The sequence below is a fragment of the Giraffa tippelskirchi genome, chromosome 6 (assembly GCF_054371585.1).
Source record: "Giraffa tippelskirchi isolate mGirTip1 chromosome 6, T2T-mGirTip1v1.2.pri, whole genome shotgun sequence".
Classification (NCBI taxonomy): domain Eukaryota; kingdom Metazoa; phylum Chordata; class Mammalia; order Artiodactyla; family Giraffidae; genus Giraffa; species Giraffa tippelskirchi.
This window is the reverse complement of record NC_137280.1, coordinates 25454015-25464360: the sequence shown is the minus strand read 5'-3', so window position 1 is coordinate 25464360 and position 10346 is coordinate 25454015. Positions and strand designations below refer to the sequence as shown.

At 39.5% G+C, this 10346-nt stretch overlaps 1 long non-coding RNA gene across 1 annotated transcript in view; it reads left to right on the top strand.

The window, feature by feature from the left end:
• Positions 1-888: 888 nt before the first annotated feature.
• Positions 889-10346, top strand: part of LOC145508942 (uncharacterized) — a 145424-nt gene continuing 135966 nt past the window's right edge. The window contains exons 1-3 of the long non-coding RNA XR_014055703.1: positions 889-972; positions 1453-1543; positions 2576-2803. This is a non-coding gene — a long non-coding RNA (uncharacterized LOC145508942). The remainder of the gene's footprint in view (positions 973-1452; positions 1544-2575; positions 2804-10346) is intronic.

Here is a 10346-nt window from a genome sequence, read left to right as displayed (position 1 = left end):
TACTCTTAAAATAGGTTATTAAAAGCATTTATTGTTTTCATTTTAACAAGATTCTAATTTGAACTTGTAGAATTAATTTAACTCATAAAAAGTATAATAAAATATAATTTTAATACTGATCTATAGAGGTAAAACTATTTTTTTGTACTCCTCCTACTCTGCAAATCTAATTCAGTCACCTGAATATGGGTTCCTGTTCCCCTTCTCCATTCTGAGAAAGTTGCTTTCAGTTGGCTCCCTTTCCATTCAAATGAGTCAATTCTTCGCATCAGGTGGCCAAAGTATTGGAGTTTCAGCTTCAGCATCAGTCCTTCCAATGAATATTCAGGACTGATTTCCTTTAGGATGGACTGGTTGGATCTCCTTGCAGTCCAAGGGACTCTCAAAGGGACTCTGCAGTCCAAGGGACCCTTCTAAAAGGGTCTTTGCAACCCTATGGTATATTGCTAAGTAAAAGGGTTTTTGTGACCCTAGGGTCTTTGCAACTCTACGGACTGTAGCCTACCAGGCTTCTCTGCTCATGGAATTCTCCAGGCAAGCATACTGGAGTGGGTTGCCATGCCCTTCTCCAGAAGTTCTTCTGGTCTTACATTTCCTGCATTGTCAGGCAGGTTCTTTACTACTAGCACCACCTGGGAAGCCATAAGAAAAAGAAGTCAACTGTAAAAAGCTACATACTATATGATTTCAACTATAGAACATACTGAAAGAAGCAAATCTATGGAGATCATAAAAATATCAGTGGAAACTAGGGATTTGTGGAGAGAGATCATTAGGTGGAGCATAGAAGAATTTTAGGGAAGTGAAGCTACTCTGTATGACAACACAATGAAGGATACATGTCATTGTACATGTGTCTAATCCCAAAGAATGTGCAACAATAAGAGTGAATTCTAATGTAAACTATGGACTTTAAGTGACATTGACTTGTCAGTATACATTCATCCACTGTAACAAGTGTACCCCTCTAACGTGAGATGTGGATAGTGGGGGTGGGCTGTATGTGTGTGAAGGAAGGGATATATGGGAAATCTCTATATCTCCTCATTTTTTGTGAGAAATTTAAAACTGCTCTTAAAAAAAGTCTTTAAAAAAAATCCGAGTAGAATTTCTGGTGAATCCCATTAGTGCTAGGACATACAGATGATAAAATTAGGCCATAGAATACTTCTAGAGATCTATAATTCTGCAATAATATTTTTTTCAAATGAAAATATCATTTCAGAACTAATCCAAATAGAATGTCTGTGACATTCATTAATCCTGGTATACCAATATTGTGAAGTCAGACTTATGGTTCTAGAGACTTGCCTATGTAATATACAACTTGAACAATTGTATTTAGTAACTACTTATAATAGTTCTAGACTGTCTCAGTTGTCAGCTTTACTAGGTAATAATTAGTCTATTGTCATGAACGCTGAGGGATCTGAGATTTTATCCTATTTCCAGACCAATAAGTTAGACTATCATCTTATGGATGCTGAGAGAAGACAAGACTCCTGGGTCAGAAATGAAGGAAGGATTACAGAGAGCAATAGCAGTAAGCATTCTACATTCGACCCTTATAGCCATATCATTAGCATGAAGACTTTGAAAATTAGAGAGCTATTAATTATGGTAATTTTATTCATATGTGAAGATATTTTCCATCATTTTGGCTTTAATTATAAATTATACCTACTCAAATAAACGCTGAAACCAAATTCAACTTGAAAAGAAATGTTCAGAATAATTTATTAAGTCTTAATTTTAAGATATCTCTAAAATGTGGAAATGAATCAGACCTTCTGTGTATCTTAATAAAGATAAAGCAGTTATTTGGCTCTTGAATACCAAAGAGACTGACAGCTGTTATTATCAGTATTGCTTATCTCACTCTAATTAACCTCTATTTAATCAGTTATTCCTAAGACTGGCTCTCCAACTGAATGTTACTCTGTATCTTCCATATTTTCCCCTCAATCTCAAATGCATTCTTTTTATTTAAATGTTCTTATTTCCTTCACTCTCTTACGTGTCTATAAATTCTCTGAGTCCTACTTTTGCTTCTGTTTTTATGTTTGCCTGTTTCTACTGATGTGTTAATATAATGGTTATTTTGGGTTAACTCTAACCAAAGTTTTGGGGCTTTCCTGGTGGCTCAGATGGCTAAAAATCTGCCTGCAATGCAGGAGCCCCAGGTTTGATCCTTGGGTCAGGAAGGTCCCCTGGAAAAGGGAATGGCTACCTACTCTAGTATTCTTTCCTGGAGGATTCCATGGACAGAGGAGCTTGGCGGGCTACAGTCCATGTGGTCGCAAAGAGTCAGACATGACTGAACATGAACAGTGATAACCTAAAATATCTGAATCTTAATGATAATTGTAATTTTATTAGCACTTTACGAATACAAAATTGGAAAAAATCCCATCCCAATACATAAAATTATTTCAGTTTAATTAGTTTTACCATTGAATTATCTATTCAATTAAGATTAAGTATAATTTAACTATAAATTATTGAGTATAAATTATGTGCCTGCCTCCATGTTAAGTACAGGTAAACTGAAAGGCAATGCTTTCTGTCTTTACAGAATCATAATCCAGATTCACAAATATGCTATTAAAATAAAGTCTAGGAATGTGTTCTGTGGTATGTACATATGCTATGGAAGAACCCAAAAGAAGCACCGCTAACCAGAACTTAAGTGGTCAGAGAAGATTCTAGAAGAAACTACTCCTGTACAAGCTGAAATCTGAAGAAGGAAGAGCTATCCAAGAGGAAGAATGGCGTGTAGAGGAAAAGCATCAAAGGAAAAGAGGTGAGCATATGCAACTGCTTTAAAGTTAAGATAATGTTTAGAGAATAAATGCATGCGTGAGGATGGCAGGAGTTTATAGTTAAAAAAAACAGTGACCTAAAAAACTCTCAGCTATCTTAGTTTTTTCTATACCATTTACCTGTCCACAGTCAACTCAGTTACACAGGAATTGATTTTTCAATTTCTTGTTCATTTGATTTAGGCCCTTTGCTTTTTGCTATCACTATTTACTTTTAAACTATTTTTTCTGTCTCTCTCTGTCTCCCTCTCTCCCGCAACCACTAACCCTTCTTTTTTGCAACACCTCACTGATCAATACTTAATCTCTCACCATTGCCAATATGAAATTATGACCTCATCTAGAGTCTATAACTTTGTGTTTCAAATAATCTTGATTTTTTTTTGTAACCCATCAATATCTACATGTATATCACTTACCTATGAAAATTCAATTCACCTGGATGATATTATGCATTTTTTTCAACTGATGTCCTTCGCTTCGTTTGTAAGTTTGCTTGGCATTTTCTTGGCACTCCAGGGGATGCCTAGTAAAGTCTCCCATTTACTTGGAGTCTAAAATACCATATACATTACAGGGAGCAATCATGTTTCCACTTGCCCCAGAAACTAAGAAGAGAAATTAATAGTGAGTATAATGAGAAAGGGCTTTCCTTGAGGCTCAGCTGGTAAAGAATCCGCCTGCAATGCAGGAGACAGGTTCGATCCCTGGGTTGGGAAGATCCCCTGGAGAAGGGAAAAATCTACCCATTCCAGTATTCTGGCCTGGAGAATTCCATGGACGGTATAGTCCATGGGGTGGCAAAGAGTCGGTCACGACTGAGCGACTCTCAATTTCATTTTCTTTCTTTCATAATGAGAATAGGTAATGCATACTTCTGGTTGGTGATGTTGGATGGCTTTCCCCAAGGAGGTGCACCCATCTGCCGATGGCTTCACGTGTTGTCTACTAAGGCTCATAGCATCCTGCTTCTCCAGGGAATTACCTGTGCCCCAACACCTAACAGCAGGCACTGAATGACTGACTATCAACAGGGCTACAAAAGGCAGAACCCCATCTCAAGATGGACCGACTTGTAGTGCAGTTTCTTTCGCAGGGCACAACATGGCTTAATCTTCTCTCCTGTCTTTTCCTATCTTCTGCTTATAAAAGCACTTCTCAGTAAATTCTTTCACAAAAGCCTCTTCCCTAAGCTCTGCTTCTAGCGAACTTGACCTGAAACAGCATCCACTTGCTATTTTGGGAGATGGGGCCAGAAGTGTGTGAGCTCCTGAATGCTGACCTTGAAAGAGCAACTACACAGCTTGCAGGCACCATATGCATATCTAAATATATAGAGAAAGCACACAATATATTAGTAAGATAGTGCATGCTAAGTCACTTCAGTCGTGTCTGACTCTTTGTGACCCTATGGACCCTGAAGCCCTCCAGGCTCCTCTGTCCATGGGATTCTCCAGGCAAGAATACTGGAGTGGGTGCCATGCTCTCCTCCTGGGGGATTTCCTGACCCAGGAATTGAATCCACGTTTCTTATGTCTCCTGCATTGGCTGGCAGCTTCTTTAGCACTAGCACCACCTGGGAAGTCCCTTTAATAACACAGAGTAGTTTTTTTTTTTTTTTTTAATGAACACAATTGAGGCTTGTAGTGTATCCCATTCTTGTCTGCTTGTACTTTATGGAGAGTCCTGGGGATGATCTGTTTCCAAATGACTGTGAGATATATATATCTTTGTGACATAATCTTTTACCCTCTGCCAGGTCTTGTAAAGTGTGACGAAATAGTCCAGAACTACCTTTTTAAAATCCTGGATAAAATCTGGCCACTTTGAAACAACTACCTTAACTTTCAGTCACAGATCTAGATAGTTGGAGTAGATGAGCCACCTCAATACATTTTTTTTTTTTTACTTTCTTGTTTACTTCCCTCGGTGATTGCAGCCATGAAATTAAAAGACGCTTACTCCTTGGAAGGAAAGTTATGACCAACCTAGATAGCATATTTAAAAGCAGAGACATTACTTTGCCAACAAAGGCCCGTCTAGTCAAGGCTATGGTTTTTCCAGTGGTCAGGTATGGATGTGAGAGCTGGACGGTGAAGAAAGCTGAGCACTGAAGAATTGATGCTTTTGAAGTGTGGTGATGGAGAAGACTCTTGAGAGTCCCTTGGACAGCAAGGAGATCCAACCAGTCCATCCTAAAGGAGATCAGTCCTGGGTGTTCATTGGAAGGACTGATGTTGAAGCTGAAGCTCCAATACTTTGGCCACCTCATGCGAAGAGTTGACTCATTGGAAAAGACCCTAATGCTGGGAGGGATTGCGGGCAGGAGGAGAAGGGGACGACAGAGGATGAGATGGCTGGATGGCATCACCGACTCGATGGACATGGGTTTGGGTAGACTCCGGGAGTTGGTGATGGACAGGGAGGCCTGGCGTGCTGCGGTTCATGGGGTCACAAAAGAGTCGGACACGACTGAGCGACTGAACTGAACTGAACTGAACTAGCTTATTAAACCTTTCAAACCCTGACTCCATAAGATAATCATGTGCGTTCAGTTTTCTGCTACCAATCACATGAGCTTGGACATGGACCCTTCCCTAGCTGAGCTCCAGATGACACCACAGCCCTGGCCAATATCATAACTGTAGTCCTGTAAGATCCCGAAGAAAAAGACCTGGCTTAGCCATGTCAAAACTTCTGACGCACAGAAATGATGAGACTCTTTAGGTGAGCTATTTCAAACCATGTCATTTGTGGTCCAATTTTTAACTAATAATCTTTCCACATAGAATAAAAAATCTACACTTACGTAAATCTCTTCTGAATGAAGAGAGCATCTTTTTCCAAATATTTCCAACAAAATTCTTCAGGCTAGATTAAATCGTTGAACTAACAACTTTAAAGTTTGATTTACAAAGTCTGGAACATGTATCAAAGCCAAGAGCTAAGTGTATTGATAAAATTAGAGGGTCACATCCTAAAAGAAAAAGAGGGACTGTAATATCAGAAGAAATTCTTGCCAGCAAAAACATATGTATACTGTTGCATAATTATATCCCAAATCCTACTCTCTGCTCAAAAGTAACCCAGACTAGCATGAGTATTATATGTGACAGGTATATCTAACATAATTTTAAAATAATCAAAGATAAATATTTTAAGGATTTTAATAGCAGAAAAACTGACCCCTTTAAAATGTTCACTGACATGACTATAGTCAAAGATGAGAAAGAAAATTTTACAAATTTAAATTCTCTAAGGAGACTCTATAAGATGATTAGATCTAAGATGATGACAAAGTAATGAATATATTCATGTCACAGGTATTTTCTTTGGGTTTAACTGTCTTTGTTGGTCCTAGAGCATTCACTAATGAGGATAAAGCTTCTCATTTTCCTACTTTTTATTAATAGACAGTTTTATAGTGCTCATAGCAAAAGCAGGGCTATCAAAACAATCATTTTCTTATGAACTGCATCCAACGATTCACATTTCTGATGATTTATAACTATAGATCAGAGAAGGCAATGGCACCCCACTCCAGTCCTCTTGCCTGGAAAATCCCTTGGACAGAGGAGCCTGGTAGGCAGCAGTCCATGGGGTCACTAAGAGTCGAACACGACTGAACGACTTCACTTTCACTTTTCACTTTCATGCATTGGAGAAGGAAATGGCAACCCACTCCAGTATTCTTGCCTAGAGAATCCCAAGGACGGGGGAGCCTGGTGGGCTGCCATCTAGGGGGTCGCACGGAGTCTGACATGACTGAAGCGACTTAGCAGCAGCAGCATAACTATAGATAAATATGGTTATTTGAACCTACATGTGAAGAGTTGACTCATTGGAAAATACCCTAATGCTGGGAAGGATTGGGGGCAGGAGGAGAAGGGGACGACAGAGGGTGAGATGGTTGGATGGCATCACCGACTCGATGGACATGGGTTTGGGTAAACTCCGGAAGTTGGTGATGGGCAGGGAGGCCTGGCATGCTGCGATTCACGGGGTCTCAAAGAGTCGGACACGACTGAGCGGCTGAACTATATGTTCTTTGAAGATATTTTTAAAATTAAGTTTCTAGCTGTCATGAGGTTCTCTTGCAGAACTTAAGAATAATGTGTCTTTGGAGGAAGAATAAGATAAGAATCTTATTGGATGCAGCATATTCATTCTAACTACACTCAATCACTCACATCATACCTGATTCAGAGCCCTTCAAAATACAAGCAGTCAATAGGCAAGAACACTACCCAGTTCATTCATATTCTATCTCCAACCAGCAACAAGAAAAATTTGATTGAGAAATTCACCCTCATTATAGACAGCAAACTGATTTGAAAAAATTTTAGATGATATACTCTGGAGGCAAATTTTGTCTCTTCATTAAGGAACTAATGTTTATGTCCATATGACTTCATTTATTACTTTATAAAATATTACCTTGCCATTCTGTGTAGTGGCAAAAAGTATGTTGTAGATTCTGAACAAGATATAACTTCCAGAATTTGAGAACAAGCTTAGAAAATATCATCACTGAAAAGAAAGCTAGTAAGTAGATTTAATAAGCCAAATAAAGTATGTGATTTGATAAATATGCTAAGTGACATTAAAATATCTCTTAAGTGTCAGTTAGTTACTTGATGTGAAGTGGGTTCTAAGATACCACTTCAAAGACAAATAATTATTAAGAGAGGAGACAGTTTATGTCACTGGCATGAGATGAGGGCAGCATTTCATATAAAGGCTAAAAGGAAGGAGCATGTGAATTAAACTTTGTTCAACACAATCCAGGATATAAATTCTATAATTGGTCAACATAAGTGAAAGAACACTGGGTAACACAGAAGTATATAAAAGGAAGATCAATAGAGAAAACAGTCAAACTTACCCATTCGATAAAAGCCTCATGTATGCATGCTAGGTCTTGTCCAACTCTTTGAGAACCTATGGACCATAGCCCCACTAGGCTGCTCTGTACATGGGATTCTCCAGGCAAGAATAATAGAATGGTTAATCAAACCCACATCTTTTATGTCTCCTGAATTGGCAGGCAGGTTCTTTACCACTAGCACCACCTGGGAAGCCCCAACAAAAACCTCAAAGAAGGGTCTATCACTAGATCTAAGATAGTGAAGGTGTAACCAAGATCTGCATGGCATAACTATATTCTCTGGATAGGTATGTTGCAGTGAAAGGTGTATCAAATATCCTTCATGACAACTATATCCCTTTGCTCTGATTCAGTTCAGTTAAGTCGCTCAGTCATGTCTGAGTCTTTGAGACCCCATGAACCGCAGCACACCAGGCCTCCCTGTCCATCACCAACTCCCAGAGTTTACTCAAACTCATGTCCATTGAGTCAGTGATGCCATGCAACCATCTCATCCTCTGTCATCCCCTTCTCCTCCCTCCCTCAATCTTTCCCAGCATCAGGGTCTTCTCAATGAGTCATCTCTTCACAACAGGTGGCCAAAGTACTGGAGTTTCAGCTTCAGCATCAGTCCTTCCAATGAACACCCAGGACTGATCTCCTTTAAGATGGACTGGTTGGGTCTCCTTGCTGTCCAAGGGACTCTCAAGAGTCTTCTCCAGCACCACAGTTCAAAAGCATCAATTCTTCAGCACTCAGCTTTCTTTATAGTCCAACTGTCACATCCATACATAACTACTGGAAGAGCCATAGCCTTGACTATATGGACCTTTGTTGACAAAGTAATGTCTCTGCTTTTTAATATGCTGTCTAGGTTGGTCATAACTTTCCTTCCAGGGAGTAAGTGTCTTTTAATTTCATGGCTGCAGTCACCATCTACAGTGATTTTGGAGCCCAGAAAAATAGTCAGCGACTGTTTCCACTGTTTCCCCATCTATTTGCCATGAAGTGATGGGACTGGATGCCATGATATTAGTTTTCTGAATGTTGAGCTTTAAGCTAACTTTTTCACTCTCCTCTTTCACTTTCATCAAGGGGCTCTTCAGTTCTTCTTCACTTTCTGCCATAAGGGTGGTGTTATCTGCATATCAGAGGTTAATGATATTTCTCCCAGCAATCTTGATTCCAGCTTGTGCTTCATCCAGCCCAGTGTTTCTCATGATGTACTCTGCATAAAAGTTAAATAAGCAGGGTGACAATATACAGCCTTGAGATACTCCTTTTCTGATTGGAACCAGTCTATTGTTCCATGTCCAGTTCTAACTGTTGCTTCCTGACCTGCATACAGGTTTCTCAAGAGACAGGTCAGGTGGCCTGGTATGCCCATCTCTTTAAGAACTTTCCACAGTTGATTGTGATCCACACAGTCAAAGGCTTTGGCATAGTCAATAAAGCAGAAATTGATGTTTTTCTGGAACTCTCTTGCTTTTTGGATGATCCAGTGGACGTTGGCAATTTGATCTTTGGTTCCTTTGCCTTTTCTAAAACCGGCTTGAACATCTGGAAGTTCACAGTTCACGTATTGCTGAAGCCTGGCTTGGAGAATTTTCAGCATTACTTTACTAGCGTGTGTGATGAGTGCAATTGCGTGGTAGTTTGAGCATTCTTTGGCATTGCTTTTCTTTGGGATTGGAATGAAAACTGACCTTTTCCAGTCCTGTGGCCACTGCTGAGTTTTCCAAATTTGTTGGCATATTGAGTGCATCACTTTCACAGCATCATCTTTGAGGATTTGAAATAGCTCAACTGGAATTCCATCACCTCCACTAGGTTTGTTCGTAGTGATGCTTCCTAAGGCCCACTTGACTTCACATTCCAGGATGTCTGGCTCTAGGTGAGTGATCACACCATCGTGATTATCTGGGTCATGAAGATCTTTTTCTGTACAGTTCTTGCTGGGAGCCAACACACGAGATCCCACCCATGACAAGGTCATGAGGAGGAGACCTGACGAGCAAGGCAACTCAGGCCTCAGGGACTTCGATAAGCTGCCTTGGTGCTCACCTTAAAGATGATATCTATCTTTCTGATGTTGTTATAATAAACCTCTCTCTAATTTCTGTGATTCAGACAGAAGGCCTTCCCTGATCTTTTCCCAGACAGATCAATTTAAAACCTTAATCGACAGGGCCCCCAAACAGTGGCACCCTATAAGATTATCCATGATAAAAAAGAGTATTTTAATCTAAACTCCCCTTGCTAGCATCTTAGTTTGCTTGACAAATGTGCCTGTGCCTTTGGAGCTAATGTGCATGACTGCTCCTCGACAATAAACAGCATTGAGAGCCTGAATGCACAAAAAGCTCCAATGGGCACAGAACCCTTCGTGGGGAAAAAGGCCTATTGGAAAACATAAGAAATATTATTTTATGAAACTGTTAATCGGTCTATATTTACTTGCTATGTTTTTGCTCTTAATGTGTTTAGCCTGTATAATGAAAGTATAATAGTTAAAGACTTATATGAACAAAAGTTTAGCCTTAATACAAATAATAAGACAATTGTTAATTTAGCTGGTGATTTTTGCTAAGAACTGACCTTTGTGATACATTGTTTCAGCTTGCTGTACCATGACTTTATGGGACCACATTCTTTTC